The sequence below is a fragment of the Moschus berezovskii genome, chromosome X (genome assembly GCF_049115385.1).
Source record: "Moschus berezovskii isolate FMDL1 chromosome X, NW_MosBer_1.0, whole genome shotgun sequence".
NCBI lineage: Eukaryota > Metazoa > Chordata > Mammalia > Artiodactyla > Moschidae > Moschus > Moschus berezovskii.
In genome coordinates, this window is record NC_142488.1 from 99,785,009 (window position 1) to 99,805,264 (window position 20,256).

At 38.3% G+C, this 20,256-nt stretch overlaps 1 protein-coding gene across 4 annotated transcripts in view; it reads right to left on the minus strand.

The window, feature by feature from the left end:
• Positions 1-20,256, minus strand: part of ACSL4 (acyl-CoA synthetase long chain family member 4) — a 74,245-nt gene that overhangs the window by 47,064 nt on the left and 6,925 nt on the right. Inside the window, exon 2 of one of the 4 annotated variants that reach the window (XM_055393973.2) lies at positions 5,345-5,385. The exons of 2 other annotated variants lie outside the window; for them this stretch is intronic. The gene's annotated coding sequence lies outside the window, so the exon portion shown is untranslated. Of the gene's footprint in view, positions 1-5,344; positions 5,386-20,256 lie in introns of those variants that run through there. One more of the 4 variants, XM_055393974.2, reaches the window with a different exon arrangement.

Sequence of the window (20,256 nt, forward strand, 5' to 3'; positions counted from 1 at the left end):
TTAATACAAAAGACAGACATAATTTTTCTCAGTGCCTATAATCTTAAAGGACATTTCTTTCATCACACACATACAAAAATCAAGCAAGCAACAGCTTCCCAGTATGATAAAAGGGAATCAAATCACATTTCCTAACCGAGCCTAATTAAGTTTCTCTACACTACAGAAAAACTGGCACTCGCCTCTCTCTCTAGCCTCCTCCCTACAAAATAGCATCCTCCTCTTAAAATCATCCTATTAAATTGAAGAAATAATTTGATATAAAAGAACTAAACAGATTATCAACACGCAGGTTCTCTTTACAGATGATCAGAAATATGGATGATCTGGCTAAAATTAAAATGCAAATTTGAGTCATACTTTTCACTTTCACGGATATGCAAGCTTTTGCAACATAAGGAAGTTGGAAATCCTTAGCATAGCAAATTTTTAAACAGACTGAAGCATATAACATGGTTTGTTTCCACTTTATAGTCATTTCAGTTCAGTTCAGTTCAGTCACTCAGTCGTGTCCGACTCTCCGCGACCCCATGAATCACAGCATGCCAGGCCTCCCTGTCCATCACCAACTCCCGGAGTTCACTCAAACTCATGTCCACAGAGTCGGTGATGCCATCCAGCCATCTCATTTTCGGTCGTCCCCTTCTCCTCCCGCCCCCAACCTTTTCCAGCATCAGAGTCTTTTCCAGTGAGTCAACTCGTCGCATGAGGTGGCCAAAGTATTGCAGTTTCAGCTTTAGCATCAGACCTTCCAATGAACACCCAGGATTGATCTCCTTTAGAATGGATTGGCTGGATCTCCTTGCAGTCCAAGGGACTCTCAAGAGTCTTCTCCAACACCACAGTTCAAAAGCATCGATTCTTCGGCGGTCACCTTTCTTCACAGTCCAACTCTCACATCCATACATGACCACAGGAAAAACCATAGCCTTGACTAGACGGACCTTTGTTGGCAAAGTAATGTCTCTGCTTTTTAATATACTATCAAGGTTGGTCATAACTTTCCTTCCAATGAGCAAGCGTCTTTTAATTTCATGGCTGTAATCAGCATCTGCAGTGATTTTGGAGCCCAAAAAAATAAAGTCTGACACTGTTTCCACTGTTTTTCCATCTATTTCCCATGAAGTGATGGGACCAGATGCCATGATCTTTGTTTTCTGAATGGTGAGCTTCAAGCCAACCTTTTCACTCTCCTCTTTCACTTTCATCAAGAGGCTTTTGAGTTCCTCTTCACTTTCTTCCATAAGGGTAGTGTCATTTGGTGGCATGAAAAAAAGGAGTAATACAGCATCTAGAGTTGATCAGCTTTCAATTAGGGAATGAGGAAGCTCTGAGAAAGCCTTACCCACTAAATATCAGGGAGCATAAGAGTGTCCTTGCAGCTAACAAGAGAGTGACTAAGGGAAAAAGTAATACAAATAGAAGGCAGTGTTGTTCAACCTCATGTTTTGAGACAGACTTCATAACAAACCATTAATGTGTTTAGTTTTTGCCCTTTCTGTAAATAAGTTAGTCTGCTAATGAATATTTTGGAAACATTTTTCTAAAGTAAAGTCAATATACTAACAATGTGATAGCATCAGATGGAAATGTTTCAGGCATGATCAATCATTCCTTCCTTAATGACTCAAGGACCAATCTTAGTAAGTTTAAAAGAGAATGTTTCAGGAAAGAGTGGGAAACATTAACAAAGTCCTACCCACACTGTGTCCAAATCTAAAAGTAAATCCTGGAAAGTCCCTTACAAAACAATTCCCTAAGCAACAGTCTTTTATAAATCTATGTATACAAAATTTATATAACAGCAAATACTAATGGGTGAAAACTGCCATGCTAGCATATATTTTAAAGGTCAGAGATGTTGAAATAAAAAATGACACAGGTGCAAAACAGTATGTATGAGTCTATCACTATATAAACACATACATATTTGAGAAGGCACATATTCATAGAAAAGTTAGCAAGACATGCACCAAATATTACTGCTATTATTGCATGGTACAATTAAAGGGGAATTTTACATGCTTTACTAATTTTATGTTGTGTATTCTTTGATTTAGTATCTTCCAAAGTTTCCAGAAATAAAAGTTGCTTACTTAAAAATTAGTTTTTCAAAATCCTAAAGGAACAAGAAAATGACTCATTTGAAAGGCCTACATGACAGTCATAAGGTAGTCAAATTACCAGAGGTACCACTCAGAGTCTAAGCTACAATAGAATCTTTTCTTTTCCCTTTAAAAATATACTTGAGTATGAGTGGTCCAGGAGCTTTAAATGCTCCTAAGATTGTGGGTCACTTGATTTGTAAACATTAAAACTATTAAAGAAATGTTATAACCTAAGTAAAACTACCCAGAATATATCATGAAAAGAGTACGGATGTAATTCCAGACTCTAGTCACAGACTAGTCATAGACTATAATGTTGCTTCATGGAAAAGTTAAAACCAAAAGTGTTTATAAAATACTCATGATCTCAAAAAGCTGCTTGAAAAACAAACATTACAAATTATCAAATACAAGTGAAACTATCTTTTTCATTCGATCCTCTAGAAACAAGAGCTTTAACAGTTTGGTGAATACACTCGGGGACTTTTTTCTAAGCATATTCTAATATACACACACAATTTTAAAAAACTGAATTATACTATCTACACAAGCTTGCAACTTTCTTTTTAAGAAATGGCTCTTACATGCCTTTCCATGTCAGAATACATAGATCTAACATAATACTACTTTGTTATTGCTTTTTAAATTTTAACAGTTATATGGTATTCCATTGTATGGCCATGTCAAAATTAAGTCTTACCAATCTTCTCTATTGATGGGTATTTGGGGTTTTCTAATTTCTCATCACTAGAAACATAGCAATAAACACCCTTAACAATATATTTATGCCAGCCCTTCTATAGGATACATTTCTAGAAGAATTTTTAAGTCAAACTGCGAGGTTAACTGCACCTTATACCATTTATGAATTTATCTTAATCACTTAAGTAAACATAAATAGAAGGTCATATGGGGCAAGGATTGTGTCTTACTATCTCTGCATCTATTTTGGCTTGAAAGAGCATTAAAAATCTCCTGGAATGGATAAAGGAAACTAACAGCTGTCAGAGAATACAGCTGGTTTAACTCATCTTTTTCTTCACATTTAATATCAGCTTTCACTTCATTAGTAACCATTTTTAAGATAGGATTTTTTTTAAATTATCAACTTCAGCAGACATTTTGGAAAAGTACTTACAACAAAACACTACCAGTATATTTTAGAACAATGATACAATGATAATCAATTTTAACCAAAGAGAAAATCCTTTGTTTTACTCGTTAGTCAGAAATTATTCTTTTCAGTGCTAGAACAATATATAAATTGCATATCCATGACAACAATGAATATTTCTTTACGTAGTTAAATCTGCAGTATTCTGGGGTAAATTCTTTGTTTCATTTTCTCAGTTTTGAAGCAATGTTTATTTATACTCTACCCATTGTCTTTACCCAAGCTCAAAGACAGAGTCTAGTTTGAACATTAAGAGAAATACTTCAACTCTAGTTAAGAATTCTGTTATCACCCATTCTCTTACATAACTTTTCCCCTTATAATTAGTATGGTAAATTATATGAATTATATACACACACAGTTTCATCATTAGCATGGCTTTATATATATACATGCACACATACAATTTGCATATCGTACACATGTAAATTATGTGTATGTATAAAAATGACAAGTATCTACCTACAATATAAGTACCAGACCTCACCTGGGACAGGAAGATAAACTATATGCATATAAATTCCATTCCTTACCTACAAAGTTATAGACTTCCAGAGCTGAAATAGGCTTTAAAATGAGAGTCTGCTGCTGCTGCTAAGTCGCTTCAGTTGTGTCCAGCTCTGTGCGACCCCATAGATGGCAGCCCACCAGGCTCCTCCGTCCCTGGGATTCTCCAGGCAAGAATACTGGAGTGGGTTGCCATTTCCTTCTCCAATGCATGCATGCATGCTAGGTCGCTTCAGTCGTGTCCGACTCTATGCGACCCTATGGACAGCAGCCCTCCAGGCTCCTCTGTCCACAGGATTCTCGAAGCAAGAATACTGGAGTGGGTTGCCATTTCCTTCTCCCTAAAATGAGAGTAATTAGTCTCTAAAAAGAAATTCTCTTCCCTCCCCTTCCAAATGATCACAGGAGCTAAGAGAAGATCTATTTTCTAGAACATAAGGAAAGACTCTTATATGCTTCCCTATATGGCTAATGTAAGAATTTCTTTCTAATCAGTGTTGATTAGTTTTAAGATGAAATGTGAGAATATTAGAAAGCAAAAAAGTACACTATTTCTAACCTTTTGGTTACCTAGGATGAAATTAACAGTATCAAGACAGAAAGGCACATTCTCTTTAAATGTTCTCAATAGAACAACTGCATTTAAATAAATTTTTAAAGTCACAAATATCAAGAGTCCTATTTGTAAGATCCACCTAAGATATAGCTTGACTATTAGGAGGCAATCACTGGGGAAGAACTGTTTTAATAGATGAAAATTGCTGGCACATTGGTAATATTTGACTCAGGAGCAACAATCTTCCAATACTGATTTAAAAGAGTGTTTTGAACAAATTGATTGCATAATATCAAACATTGTACTTACTACATCTCTTCCTTCCAAGTTTACTCAAGCAGTGTGTTGATACATGGGTAATTCTGAATTTACAAGGCCTTTATTAAAATACTGAAGAACTGAACAATGCTTGAAAGAAGTATTTGTTACTTTAAGAGATCTTGACCAGAAAGTACTGCTGTTTAATAATCAAAACTTTCCAAAAGCTTGGGCAATTTTTGCCAGAAGTTACATTTTGTTTTTAAAGACATGACTCAATAAATAAACAGACAGAGAGCACTAAGGTAATGAACAATAAGTACTCATGAAGCAATCATTTTAGGAGAAAAACATTAGCATTTTCTTCTACATTAAAGATGAGATTGATAAACTACTTGAGAAAAGAAAATACATTTTTAGAAATACAGACTCTTAGAGCTAAAATATGGCCTGTTTCGATGACTCTCAAAGAATCTGGGGCCACCAGTTCCGGGCAGTACTACTGTTCATAATATTGCAAGCGCCACTTTCATTTCTGCCAGGAATAATTTTTATTTGCTGAAAAAAAATGCACTGGAGTTCCGTCGAAAGTAGTGCCAATTAAGAATAAAGAAATTGTTCAGTGTTGCCAAATGTATACAGAAAGGCACTTTATATCCCATTGACGGAAGTGTAAATTGGTACAAGTTTTATAGAAAGTAATTTGGCAATAGGCATTCAGAAGCTTTAAGTCATACATACCTCATGACTGAGTAATTTCACTCTCTACTTCTAGGACTAGCCTAAGGAAACAGAAATGCACACGCACAAAAAAACATAGACAATAGTCACTGCTGTGATATAAAGAACAGAAAACTAGAACCAACAGCAAATATCCAAAAGGAGACTAGTAAAATAATGATGTATCCTCATGGTTTAACAGTACAGTCATCAAATGCAGTATTGTCAAAGATTTTAAGGATGTGAAAAAACAGTCAAGATATTAATAAGTGAAACTGGTTTAAGACAAAACTTAACCAAATATACGCAGGCTACCAGTTGAAATATTCATCTCTGGATTGTAGAATTACAGGTGATTTTTAGTTTTGTCCTATTTTTTCCTACATTTTCTAAAACTGCTACAGTGAACATATTACTTTTATCATTCAATATATAAGTAAAAAATATAGCACCAGTGTCAATTAATTCTAGTGTGTGTCTATGTTTATATGTGGGTATTGATAACTGACAACGAACACGGCCCATAAGGCATTGAGCCCTACTGACATGGTGAGGTGATGCTATTTTGCTGACATAACTGCATTGTAGAGAGAAGATTAGATACTTCAGTTTTTAAACTAGACTCAAAGTAAAATAAACTTCTTTGGCTTGTGTAATATGATCTATGAAGCGAAATAAAATAAGTGGGTTTTTTTCTTGCTGTAACTCACTGTAGCCTGCCAGGTTCCTCTGTCCTCAGGATTTCCCAGGCAACATTCCCATCTCCAGGGGATCTTCCTGACCCAGGGATTGAACCCAGGTCTCCCCCACTACAGACAGATTCTTTACCATCTGAGCCACCAGGGAAGCCTACTGGCAAGTGAATAGGCAATATCAAAAAGCTAGATAATCACAAGGGGTTCTGCACAGATGGAAATACCAATAATTTCCTTAATGCCCACAGTTCCACCCATTTATCCTATTAAAACAAACAGGAACTCAAATGCCAGGTGACACTGGCAAAAGATTTAAGAGGTATGAGAGGAATCATATTGGCATTCCTCTGCCCCACAAAGAAAATATTTTTCAGCTAGCCCAAGTATATTAATACTAACATATTATTAATTAATATTAATATCAATCAGCCCCCTAATGGGAATTGAGGCCTGCCTGCCCCCAGCTGAAAGCATCACAGGCAAAAGGCAGCAAATGAGTATCTTTTCTTTGCTTTCCACATGATGATGGGAGGGATGATACAGGCAGGGGATTTTAAGAGTAAACTCTCCATCAGTACCCACTTGTTTACAACCTGAACTCTGGGACCAGTGGCTCCGAATATTAGAGGATCTCATCTTACCTAAGACAGTCTTGCTTCAGACATTCCAATTAACTGTGATATCAGGTTACTAATATGTACTAGCTGACTTCAAAAAGCTGTAGGAGGCAGAAAGGGTTGAATCATTTCTTTCCCTCAAAGTTTTCATTTCAAAATGTTTCGGGCAAGAGTAAAGTATCATTAAGTAATCTCATTTCCTGTAAAGGCCCACACAGCTCCAACTGTGTCCTGCAATAACCTCAACAGGGCCTAGTGGCACTGAGTTCACAATGCTCAAAATGATAAAAGGCACACAGTGGCTACGCATAACATCCCACTGCAATATACAATTTACTTGAAAATTAATGTTTTTTATTTACTTGAAAATTAATGTTTTTACTCCAAAGTAAAGGAAAAGCTATCTGTGGCTGCTGGTTAACTCAACTGAGCCGAGCCAGTGCTTCTGAAGCTAAGCTCACAAATTTGAGCCCTGTGTGAATTGGTGAAGAATCTGCGTGCAATATAAGAGACGAGGGTTCGAACCTTGGGTCAGGAGATCCCCTGGAGAAGGAAATAGCAACCCACTCCAGGATTCTTGCCTGGAAAATTCCATTGACACTGGAACATGGTGGGCTCCATGGCATTGCAAAGAGTTGGACACAACTGAGTGACCAAGCTCATATGCACAGGAATTGGTGAAAAAAAAGGCAATCACATTTCTTAGCTTGCTAATATATGTTCCCTGGTTGTCATGTGTTGTCCCAGATTCTTACCAGAATTCTTATCAGAGTCATCCCCCCCAATCTTTTTCCTTTTTTTGGAGAGACAACCCTAGTGATGACCCAGTAATAACCCTAACTCTGGTCCCACAGAGAACAAGGTAAGAGTGTATGGCTACATCAGCAGAAGCCAGCCTTCACAACTGGAAAGACACTTCCCTGTACTAAGTCCTGACTGAATCCACAGTGATACACAAATGGGCAAGTAAATGAAATAATCAGCTTTGTGCCATTAAACACACACATGACTTTTTATTCCAAGTGTTTCAACAATATCAAATTATGATAACTTTAAATATTTTATCTACAACCAAATATTTATAATCCTACTTCTAAAATCTACTTAGATTTTAATTGGTAATTTCTAGCAAGTCAATTCCTCATCTTACAAAGCATACACTGGTATATTGAGTACATAAAGGATAAATCAGATCCATTTTAAGAAAATACCTCCACGAATAGGTTTTTAACTTATGATTTTTAAAGACTATAATCCTATTTAAGAAGTTGTGTTTACCCTTTCACTAAATTAACCTAAATCAAATAGGTTAATTTGGCAACTAACCTATTGCCAAACCAACTTTGTAGTTATGCACTCAGTCATGTCCAACTCTTTGCGACCCCATGGACTGAGCAAACAAAAATTCTAACTTTGCAGGGAATACAAATCTGATACTCATTTCTGAAAAATACAACCAATTATAACTTGCCATCTAAGATTTTCTGGAAAATACAGGTTAGCAACCATACAGTTGAATATCGAATGAGGTATTTGATTCCCAGTGATAAAAGACTAAAGCAAACAGGAGACATTCCAGACTAACCCAGATGCTGTAAGCTTAAGGAATTTTTCACCTATTTATAAGCTTCAGTTCTTAGAAGAGGCTGTATCCAGTACAGCCTAATATTCAGCTTACTAAGAAAGATTTTATTTAATTTGGCCCATCAGAAAAAAAAAAAAAAGACCACAGATGAACAGGATAAGGTGCTCCGTTCCGTTCCATCGCTCAGTCGTATCCGACTCTTTGCGACCCCGTGGACTGTAGCCTACCAGGCTTCTCCAGGCAAGAATACTGGAGTGGGTTACCGTTTCCTTCTCCAGGAGATCTTCCCGACCCAGAGATCGAACCCAGGTCTCCCGCATTGGAGGCAGACGCTTTACCTCTGAGCCACCAGGGAAGCCCAGATAAGGTGCTATGCTCCATCAAAGGCTAAAGGGAGGGAGACAGTGAAGCTCCAGTACACACAACACACCGCCGTGATGAAGGGTAACTGTGAACCAATGTGCTGGAGCCAGCCGGCCTGGGTCCAGTTCCTGGCGGTGCCACTTACTAGAGTTGAGTGACCTCAGGCAAGTTATGTCCCTTCTGTGCCTCATTTGCCACAACCCTGAAATGGAGGGAAATAATACTCCTACCTCCTGGGACTGCTGTGAAGCTGAAATGAGCTGATCTCACAGCTCCAGCCATCATGAACTTCTTTTAGGTTCTCCAAAGCACCAAACTTAATCTCTCACTTCTGCATCTAGCACATGCTTTTCTCTTTGCCAAGAACATTCTCTTCTCCCTTTTCTTGGCTTCCTTTAGGTCTTAGTTGAAATGACACTTCTAAAAAGCCTTCCTTGACCTCCCCACTTTATGTCAGGTGCCTCTGCTGTTTGTCCTCCCAGTGCTCACATGGCACAACACCTAAACGTGTGCAAGTTTCTGTTCCCCAGCTGGGCTATAAGCTCTTTAAAGACAGAAGTCATATCTGTCCCCATCATTGCTATAATCCCAAGAACCCAGAACAGTACAGGTACACAGTAGGTGCTTACAAAAAAGTTCTGGACTGAAATAACAAGTCATGCTAAAGAGGAAAGAGACCAAAGAATGAATCCCCACTGAAATCTTTCACTCTAGGCAGAAATGTATGCCTCTTCATATCTGAGATGTATAGGAATACTTCCTCTCATCTATTGAGAAGTTTGAAATTAAACACGCGACATGCCACATTCTGGCAGAATACAAATTTTCTGGCCATTCTGGGTAGGAATAATGATTTCACAAGCAGAGCAAGTAACGGCCTGTTCAGTATGTTTACATCTATATTTCATGTCTCATATTCCAAAGTCTTTACTGATATAAGGATATCGCAGCAAAATTATATGGCTACGGTACCACTCCGATTCTCATCAGCTGGGCTAAACGAAATCCGCTAGTGCAATTGGCACAGATGGAGAGAAGCAAAGTAAGGTGAGACAATGAACGTGGAAAAACAGGAAAGAAAAAAAAGTGAAAGTAGTATTAAGAGCGGAGAAGGCAATGGCAACCCACTCCAGTACTCTTGCCTCGAGAATCCCAGGGATGGGAGGAGCCTAGTGGGCTGCCGTCTATGGGGTCGCACAGAGTTGGAAATGACTGAAGCAACTTTGCAGCAGCAGCGGCAGTATTGAGCAACATCAGCTGCTAGTCTACAAGAAACCACTGGGTGGCGCCAGTGAACCTGGCTATCCAATACAGATATGGAACCAGGAGGCAGAGCCATCAATTAGCCTGCATCTTCCAGCTGCTGCTGCTGCTAAGTCACTTCAGTCGTGTCCGACTCTGTGTGACCCCATAGACAGAAGCCCGCCAGGCTCCCCCGTCCCTGGGATTCTCCAGGCAAGAACACCGGAGCGGCCTGCCATTTCCTTCTCCAATGTGTGAAAGTGAAAAGTGAAAGTGAAGTCGCTCAGTCGTATCCGACCCCCAGCGACTCCACGGACTGCAGCCTACCAGGCTCCTCCATCCATGGGATTTTCTAGGCAAGAGTACTGAAGTGGCTTGCCATTGCCTTCTCCGTGCATCTTTCAGAGCTTAGGTTAAATGCTCACAAGTTTATTTTCAGCATACTGATGGACAGATGCAATTCACCAGATTTCAAGTTCTCTGCATATATCGTTAACACAGGCATAGGTCTTAAGGATGTTTGTTTATCAGAGATACCTGGAAGGTGATTTGTCAACATTTTTACCTGGTGAAATTTCTCAGTCAGCTTATCATTCTAAATGCAGAGAATCTCAGAGTGAGATGCCAGGGATTCTGAGGGGAGTGAGAAGGAAGGAAAGGAATCAGAATGATTTAGAAAGCTATTTAAAAAACTATTAGGTGGTATTATCCCACATTTTAAAATATACTTTCATGAATTGATTTTGGCAGTTTTTCTTTAGTCCCTCTTAAACGACTTTTAGTAGTAATAAAGAATATACTTTGTCTTAGTAAACGAACATGATCTTTATCGGAAATTTTTCAAAATATAAATAAAGATTTTTTTTAAAACTATTAAGTTGAGCCATATAAAACTGCTGATAGTCAAAAAACTGTTACATACCCCCCAAAATAGCAATTTCACACAGTTCAACCAAATACACACCTATTTAGAATCACTGGTTTAGTAAGCCACAGTTACTGATAAGAGTGTCCTCTCAGGTTTGTTGGGGAAAAAACGTTGAGAATACTCGCATAGTTTCTCTTTCATCATGAAGAGTTAATTGAACAAATAAATGGAAACAAAATAACTAAAGATAGGGAATTTGCTGGCAGTCCAGTGGTTAGGACGCGGTGCTTTCACTGCTGAGGATATGTGTTCAATCCCTGGTTGGGGAACTAAGATTCTGCAAGCCACATAGCATGACAAAAAAAAAAAAAAAACAAACCCTCAGGATAGGGAATAGATTAAACTATATAAAAAATAGCAGACATGGGAACATGTTCACCAAAAAAGTAAATGCTATATTAAGTGTAAAAAGCAATTATAAAACAGTATATAAAACACATTTTGTGTTTTGTTGTTGTTCAGTCACTCAGTCGTGTCTGACTTTGTGACCCCATGAACTGCAGCATTCCAGGCTTCCATGTTCTTCACTAGCTCCTGGAGTTTGCTCAAACTCATGGCCATTGAGTCAGAGAAGCCATCCAACCATCTTGTCCTCTGTCATCCCCTTCTCCTCCTGCCCTCAATCTTTTCTAGCATCAGGGTCTTTTCTAAGACCCAGTGTTTTAGGGGCATTCAAAAAGTTTGGGGGATATGGAAGGATATATACTAAAAATCTCAATAGATATCTCTGGGTAGGGGGTCACCCTTACTTTGTTTTGTCTTTTTATCTATACATGTTTCTAAAATAAACATGTATAACAATTTTGGATCCTGGAACAGGAAGAAAAATAAAAACCTTGGTAGAAAAACTAGGGAAATCCAAACAAATTCTACACTGCAGAGTACTGTGCCACTGTCTGTTATATAAAATGTTAACCTTTGGGGAAGTTGGGGGAAAGATATCCAGAACATCAGAACTATCTTCACAAATTCATTGTAAATCTAACATTATTTCAACATGAAATACTTATTTTAAAATATAAGCCATGTATTAAGATCACGCCTTTTAAACCTAGGAGGAAAAATTCATTTGGTTAAAAAGATTCCTACATTTAAAGAATAATATTGTGGACTCAAACTTCTTTCAGAGGCAGAAGCTTTGAAGAAGCTATGCCTTCTAGCATGACGACCAAAAGCTGTAAAGACTTAATGACATATACATTGCCTTTCATAATATGAAAGTGAAGTTACCCTACTGGGCAAAGACTCACTGAAGCCGGAAATAAATAACTGATTCTCTATTTTCTTTGATTTTTTAATCATCATTGCTGAAGACCAACCACCATAAGAACATTTGAGGGAAGGAATTAAAAGTACAGCCAGTAACAACCTTTAATTCAAAAAAATATATTTACTTTTTGTCTGCACTGGATCTTCATTGCTGCACTCGGGCTTTCTCTAGTTACAGCGAGTGGGGACTACTCTCTAGTTGTGGTGCACGGACTTATTGCTGTGGCTTCTTTTGTTGCGGAGCACAGACTACAGCCTCTAGGCCCATAGGCTTCAGTAGTTGTGGCTCAAAGGCTCTAGATCGCAGGCTCAGTAGTTGTTGCGCACCAGCTTAGTTACCCCGTGGCATGTGGGATCTTCTCAGACCAGAGATCAAACCCATGTCTCCTGCATTGGCAGGCGGATTCTCAATTACTGGACCACCAAGGGAAGTCCCAACCCTTTTCTTTTGTAATAATTTTAGTTGTAGTATTTCTAGTTGTCAAATTCCAGGCAGCCTTGGAGAAGGAAATGGCAACCCACTCCAGTATTCTTGCCTGGAGAATCCCATGGACGGAGGAGCCTGGTGGGCTACAGTCCACGGGGTGTCAAAGAGTCGGACACGACTGAGCGACTTCACTCACTCACTCACAGGTACAAGAACATGCATTCATTCATGAAAACTCCAGTGAACATTTACTATGCCCTCTCCTTCTGGAGCTTAGTGTTCAATAGATAACATTTTAAGAGGACCTAAGACTAGGCACTTCCCTGGTGGTCCAGTGGTTAAGAATCTGCCTTCCAATGCAGGGGGTGCAGGTTCAATTTCTGATCCAGGAGATAAGATCTGCATGCTTCGTGGCCAAAAACCACAACATAAAACAGAAGCAATATTGTAATAAATCCAAAAAAGACTTTTAAAATGATCCACATCAGAGAAATCTAAACACTTTTTTTAAAAAGAGGCCATGAGACTAACACAGAGAGCAGACATACACCTGTAACGGAAAGGAGGGCCACCTATGAGTCAACCCCCAACCCTATATGCCCAATCAGATGATCATCTTCAGTTCAGTTCAGTCGCTCAGTCGTGTCCAACTCTTTGCGACCCCATGAATCACAGCACGCCAAGCCTCCCTGTCCATCACCAACTCCCGGAGTTCACTCAAACTCATGTCCATCGAGTCGGTGATGCCATCCAGCCATCTCATTCTCTGTCATCCCCATCTCCTCCCACCCCCAATGATGATTATCTTATCTTTTATTAATAAAAAGCTAATAATAGCCGCTACCCTCTAGAATTATCAAGTTATACCTATTACTGCTTAGGGACCAGCTGGCTTGCTCAAAATGTATTTTTTAAAAAATCATATTGGAGCAAGAAGAATTATGCAAAGCCAAAGGATGAAAGCGAAGTTCTGAAAAGAAATAAAGGAAAGGAAAATGCAGAGTTGAAGTACACAAACAGAAAATTAAAAGGTTTTGATCAATTTCATCTGCAGACTGCTACCCAGCTGTTACAAACAGGTTACAGCTTTTTGGTTGTAATACTACTCTGGCAAGTGTAAAATTTGGAATAGGTTAGTTCCATTGCAAAACACACCCAACTGAGGTTTTGTTACCTGGAATTTTCATTAGTCGAGTATTGAAAATGCATCAATAAGGTATTTCTGCAGATGAAACCCAAAACAAGAATTTCAAAAAACAAATTTAAAAAGAAGCACCAGTGTACTAAGAACTCCCAAGCAGAGCAGAAGTCTTTCCCATCTCAATGGAACACTGCTTAAGGAACGGCTATTATGTGTCCCCATAAAAAGGTCAGCCAAGAAACTTGTTGCAATTTCAACAGTGTTGATATTTCCTACTAGTAGAAATCACCCATTTATCTCTAAAGCAATTAATTTCTGCTGTATCTGCAATGTAATCTGCCTTTAAGACATCCCTTTGCAGTTATTTCTGTGAATTGTTAAGCGAAAATGTATCATCTTTAAATTAAGTTATAATTCAATCCTCCTACAAACATCTGCAAACAATACGAGAAGCAGTAAAAGCGGTTTGCTGTCTCATGTACTGCATGGAGCAATACACTGCTTACTCTTCTTCAAAAGCAAAACTAAGGTCAACACAGAGGCGGTTCTGAAAACAAACGTTCTCCGTTAAGCACACATCTTGAGGTCTGATGGTTGTGTGACAGCGACAGGCCAGATTTTTAAAGAATAAGAAAAGATATCATCAAAATGCTTTCAGCACCTCAATTTGATGGTTTCCAGGGCTGCTATGCCTGAAAATAGAAGAGAAAGGTACTGAGTTTTGGCACCTGGTGCCAATCCCACCTAGACAACATCCTGATCTTTCATCAGCAATGGGGCAGTGCTGGTAAAAAAAAGAAAAAAAATTTTTTTAAGGTCAAGCAATAGCAAGACATGGCCCCAGACCCAGTCAAGTACCAAACTCAAAACAAATTCTAAAAGTTTAGATCATTCCACAGAACAATTTTATGTAACTCAAATATATAACTGTGAGGCTTTGAGACATTATTGATTTTTCTTTCATGCAGCATGTAGAGGTAAGCAGTAGAGGCAACAAATCTAAGAACAGATTTTCCATCCTAAACAGATTCCTAATCACTCCTCTCAAAGCAGAAGAAACATTTCTCATGATCTCATGACAAAATGACATCTAGAAGAGACCAGACAAATAAAATTATCTTAGTGTCATAATAGCTGGAAACGATGCAAGAGTGAAGAAATCTAGTCTAGGTTGAAAAGTAATTCTTTCAACCAGAATTAGCTGCATCAAAATGAGTTGTGTGCATCTCATCAAAGTCATTAAAAACAATCCCATATTTGAAGAAGACAAATAGAATTTTGACTCAATTTTGCAGATTTCCACTGAGGTCTGTGATATCATCAGATTAAACACTGCAAGGCTTCTCAATGTTCTCTTAGTTTAGGGATTCGATAGGCTACAACTGGTTTCTAAAATATGTCTTTAAATTACAAACTGGAGTTGAGATTCCTAGTTTTCAAAACTCCAGTACGTTCTGGCTAGAGACTGTATGCTCACAGCCACCTCCCACTCCTTTGGTCATGCCCTAGTATAGCATCCACCTCCTCTTTCCTGTGGGCAATGCCCTAAGCAACATGACCCTTCAATCAAAAGCAGAGAGGGAGATGGACAACAGTCTTCACCAGTTGAGGACAATTAGAAGCAAGATTAATAGGAAGCACTTCCTCCTTGTGTTTTTTAGCTGCTAAGTCATGTCTGACTTTTGTGACCCCATAGACTGTAGCCCACCAGGCTCCTCTATCCATGGGATTTCCCAGGCAAGAATACTGGAGTGGGTTGCCATGCCCTCCTCGAGGGGATCTTCCCAACCCAGCGATCGAACCAGAGTCTCTTGCATTGGCAGGCAGATTCTTCACCACTGGGCCACCAGGGAAACACACTTTCTCCCTAAGAAGTTAAAAATAAAAAACACCCTACAATCGTTAAGGGTTAGGGGCTTTATGAGAAAAAGATCAGTGGTCTGAAAGTTGAGTTAGGAACAACTCCGCCATTTCACCACATGTATATCATTGCAATCATAGGCCAATCACTCCACACAAACATTTCATATAACAAAAGAACAATGGCTCAAATGCAGGGTACCGCTGACATAAGACAGAGATTAGATAACTATCTGAGCACTGGAATATTCTTCTCCCAATAGCCAGATAGAACAATCTTCCTTTGCAGACTCCTACTTACATTGACTGCAAAAGGACCCTACTGAGCTAGGATTCAAGTCAGCCAGCAGGACTAGTGCATGTGTCTTTACAACTGCAGTGAACAATTTGTACTTCTGGGGTTGAGAATCACCATCCCTGATTCAATTCTACTCAGTCCTAAAAGAAAGACTGGAATAGTGAGGTTGGGGAACTCCATTTCAAAACAAGAATAAAAAACAGAGAAGGGAGATTCACCAGGGAGGTTTCCATTTTGCAGCTGTCTTTTCTAAAATTACTTGTAAAGAAGTAAATTATTTGGGGGGATACTTCCTAAAGAAAGCTACTCCCTTATTAACAGTTTAATTCTCAACGATCTCCTGGTGAGAAAGAGAATATTAAAATTAATGTATCTTCTTTCTACAAAAGAAGGGTTCTTAGTGTACATACTGATTTGTAACTTGCTTCCTTTAACTGTAGTCTATACAGTGAGCATCTTTCATGATCGATAACTGTGAATAAGTGAAAAAGAAATCCTAGTGAGAAAAAGAACAACCATGTGCCAGGTAAATGTAGTGCTCCACTTAAAATAACCGATTTCTGGGACAAACTATAATCTTCCAACAAAGTCATGGTCACCAAAAGTAAATAACCAAGGAATGAAAAATTTCTCAATGTTAAACCAGTTCAGTTCTGTTTTGACTTTATCCACATTGTTTAAGTTGTAGTTACTAGTAATGATATATAAGTACAGTATATTAAAACGTCATTAGGGATCTTTTGGGTGGGGTTTGGTTTTAATGAAGGTTTTAAAACTGAGCTTGAACAGTTATTTTGGTTCACAGAAAAACCAACTGGTCTGACTAATTTTTGGTAAATGTGTGGGCGTAGTTGTGTTCTTTCACAGCTTATAAAAGTAAAGAAAACCTGAGTGTCTGTGGCAACATAAATCTTTGTCTATGGTATCTCAGTCTAGTAAAATTGAACATTAGGAGAAGTGTGTTGCAGGACCAAGTTTGATTTGTATAGTATGTATTCTGCTCATATGTCATCGAGAAGCCTTTATTAAGCATCTGCTGTAGGCACATTATAACCACTTCCGGGTTTATACTGAGGGATTTAGAGGTGAAAATACCTTACTTTATGATGAATTCAATAGAGTGTTTAACAAAAGAATATTCTGCCTTGCAGACAGTGGTGTTAATGTGGCGGCCCAGTGTAGCTGCTCATATTTTCATTATGGAGATTGAAGTAGCATCCCCGTTCTCCAAGGCCTTTCTGGAATAGATTTTGCAGCAAGAAGATTCTTTTTTTCCATAGGCACTGTGAAGTTAGAAGATTTTATAGGGGAGTAAAAATCCCATGAACAGAGGAGCCTGGCAGGCAACAGTCCATGGGGTCGCAGAGCCAGACACAACTGAGCCACTAAGCATGCAGGCAGAATAGAGTTTTCCCATTTCTCACTTGATTAATGACAGGTGTGTGTGAGATGAGACTATTAACAGAGGTATTTGAAACATTTATGGTGGCTTCTAGTGATTGTTAGGAAGTTAAGGCAGTGGAAGGCATGGTGAAATACCTGTTTTCTCTTAGGTATTCTGTTTATTACCTTCAACATGTGCCTGAAGCATTCTAATACTGTTAAAAAAAGAAATGAGTCTTTGGGACTCTCTGGGAGAGGGTGAAGGTGGAATGATTGGGGAGAATGGAATTGTAGCATGTATATTATCATAAGTGACCAGTCCAGGTTCGACGCATACATTTTCCTCTGTTCATTTCTTTGCATTTGTGCTTTTTTAATAAAATTCTTTTTTAGAAATAAAAAAAAAAAGAAATGACAGGGTTTTGGAGGACCACTCCCCTGGGGGTACCCAGGTGATGTCATAAAAAAAAAAAGGTCTTCAAAAATGGGCAGAGCTGCTCCCTATGAAATGGTGATCATTCGTTTTTCTCAGAATATATTAGTCATTTCTGCTTTTCAAATGAACTGAAAGCTGAAAACTTCCCGCAGACAGGAAACAGGAACTTGGTTGAATGAGCTTAAAGTTCAGTTATGGCTTTGGAAACAGAAGAGAAGACACAACTAGCACTAGTATCTCATGGGATGCATCCAAGTAAAAGGTACTCTGTTCTCCATGACTGCTGAAGATGGTAAGTTGAGAAGTAGCTTAAAAAAATAGTTGAAAAACCGTAACTTGACTCAGGAGTGGAACTGAGTAGAACTAGCCATTAATAACTGTCAGATGAATGTGTTTCAGACAAATAGAGTAGAAAAGAGAAAAGCAGGCTGGAATAATGGTATTCTTACACTTGGAACCACAGAAACCTTCGGAATTTGGTCAATTGCAGGTTAGTCTAGAATGGTTTAAAGCCTTTGGTAAAATATTTGGGATTCCCTCTGTGCCCAGGCATTTCCTTACAGAAGTAGGTTAGACTATTTGTGAAGAAAGTGGTTTCCATACTCTGGAAACTAGAAAAGGCAGGGTTCAGGCTCACTGTTTTGTGAATTATAGCGACCTGCAGATGGGAAAATGTGTAGTGTTTATTTCCCCCAGTAGAAAGAAATGTCAGTATTAGCATATTCATTCACATATAGTTACATGTTATACATTTTTAAGCAAAATGACTGAACTTGGAAGGATATCATACAACTCAGATTTTCCACCAGAAATTTTGGGATCCCTTTCCTTCGATTTTGTTTTTAGTGTCGAGTGTAAAGGCCAGGATTTTTATGTAGAAGCAGGTTTTTAATTTAATCTGTGATATCATCAGATTAAACACTGCAAGGCTTCTCAATGTTCTCTTAGTTTAGGGATTCGATAGGCTACAACTGGTTTCTAAAGTATGTCTTTAAATTACAAACTGGAGTTGAGATTCCTAGTTTTCAAAACTCCGGTATGTTCTGGCTAGAGACTGTATGCTCACAGCCACCTCTCACTCCTTTGGTCATGCCCTAGTATAGCATCCACCTCCTCTTTCCTGTGGGCAATGCCCTAAGCAACATGACCCTTCAATCAAAGGCAGAGAGGGAGGTGGACAACAGTCTTCATCAGTTGAGGACAATTAGAAGCAAGATTAATAGGAAGCACTTCCTCCTTGTGTTTTTTAGCTGCTAAGTCATGTCCGACTTTTGTGACCCCATGGACTGTAGCCCACCAGGCTCCTCTATCCATGGGATTTCCCAGGCAAGATTTCCATAGACACCCAGATTTTCTTTACTTTTATAAGCTGTGAAAGAACACAACTACTCCCACACATTTACCAAAAATTAGTCAGACCAGTTGGTTTTTCTGTGAACCAAAATAACTGTTCAAGCTCAGTTTTAAAACCTTCATTAAAACCAAACCCCACCCAAAAGATCCCTAATGACCTTTTAATATACTGTACTTATATATCATTACTAGTAACTACAACTTAAACAATGTGGATAAAGTCAAAACAGAACTGAACTGGTTTAACATTGAGAAATTTTTCATTCCTTGGTTATTTACTTTTGGTGACCATGACTTTGTTGGAAGATTATAGTTTGTCCCAGAAATCGGTTATTTTAAGTGGAGCACTACATTTACCTGGCACATGGTTGTTCTTTTTCCCACTAGGATGTCTTTTTCACTTATTCACAGTTATCGATCATGAAAGATGCTCACTGTATAGACTACAGTTAAAGGAAGCAAGTTACAAATCAGTATGTACACTAAGAACCCTTCTTTTGTAGAAAGAAGATACATATGTTTGCACACGTGCATGTGTGTGTGCATGCAAGTGTCCATACATGTATGTACCCAAACGTGTGCCCAAAAGTTGACCATATATCTCCCTGGCTATGGGATTATGGTGCTTTTATTTATTTATTTTGTACTTATATTTTCAGTGCAGAAAATTCAGAAAATACAAATAGTTTTAAAAATAATGTTCTGCCTTTGTTAAAGTACTAAGTACTCTCTAAATACAAGGCATTCACCCCCATTTCTAGCTCAATGTTATTGTATAAAGCACAATGAAGAAACGGCATTGTAAATATCCTTCAATGTGTAATGCTGCATATGAGGAATCTGTAAAATTACTATCAAAAGGGTACTGGTATATATAGAATTGTATAGGGTAAAAAGTATAAGTATCTCTATAATGCCTTCCTCTAACACCACTCCCTTTTGCCCCAGAGTTATCCATTCATGGTGCCTATCAGTCATACCTTTTTGTATTATCCATATGCATGGCAAGGTTTTGTCTTTTTTAGATAGGTGGAATCATGGTATATGGAGTGTTATATAATTCCCTCCACCCTTCAACAACATATTTTGGAACTCCCATGTCCATTTATATAGGTCTAAGGGATTTCTTTCCTTTAATAGGTTCATATTATTCAACAGAACAGCATGTTATTATTTAAGTCATTCCCCTTCTGATAGACATTTAGGTTGCTGCCAAGTTTTCACCATTACCAAGCTTCACTGCTTTGAAATCTTGTATATATTTTTATACAAATGTGCAGATACTTACCCAGAATAGCTTCCTACAGAATTACTGGGTCAAAAATATATGCACATT